Source organism: Olea europaea, unplaced genomic scaffold (genome assembly GCF_002742605.1).
Source record: "Olea europaea var. sylvestris unplaced genomic scaffold, O_europaea_v1 scaffold1257, whole genome shotgun sequence".
Lineage (NCBI taxonomy): Eukaryota > Viridiplantae > Streptophyta > Magnoliopsida > Lamiales > Oleaceae > Olea > Olea europaea.
The window spans coordinates 354589-355472 of NW_019230013.1; positions in this window are offsets into that span (position 1 = coordinate 354589).

Below are 884 nucleotides of genomic sequence, written 5' to 3' on the forward strand. Positions count from 1 at the left end.
AAGGAGGGTCAGTTTCGGACAACATGGTTGCTGAGATTACCGACCACAGTATGCTTTGTTCATTCGTGAAATTTGCAGTTATACGTTTGTCACATACCTAACGACAATAAATGGCCATTTTACAATATAGGAATTGTCTTGTTTAAAATACCCAATGACATGTTGAATGACTATTTTGATAAAAAAAAAAAAAAACTGGAATGTAGCATAGCTGCATATCACTGCATTAACTTCATTAAAATAGTTGTTTCTGCAATCTTTCACCTCATAATGTCGAACCTCATTGTTGCAGGAGTGGATGATGACATTCTTGAAGGAGTGGATGTGAAGTCATCAAATATTGTGGGCGACGACGGTTTGGCCAAGGAAATGGTAGGTGTTGAAAATGAGATAATCGTGCCTACAGTTGGTATGAAATTTGTGGATGAAACTCAGGTATTCAAATTTTACAAGAGATACGCTTATCAAGTAGGATTTCCTATTAGAAAATGAAATACAAAGAGGAGAGATGATGAGTCAGTACGGTATGCGAGTTTTACCTACAGTCGAGAAGGACGACGAAATCATAACAAAAGTACATCATTGAATCCTTCACCAACAATTCAAACTGGGTATAAAGCCAGATTGACTGGGTGTTCTGATGCACGTGGAATACTTCGAATAAACGTGGTACATTTAGAGCATAACCATAAAACAAGCCCATCTGAGTCCAGGTTGAATAGATGTAATAGGCAACTTAGTGAACATGTCAAAAGACGGCTTGAGGTAAATGACATAGCAGGCATACCATTGCATAAAAGCTTTAATTCAACTATAGTGGAGACAGGTGGTTTTGATAATATGACATGTGTTGAGAAAGATTACAGAAACTTCATCGAGAAAGT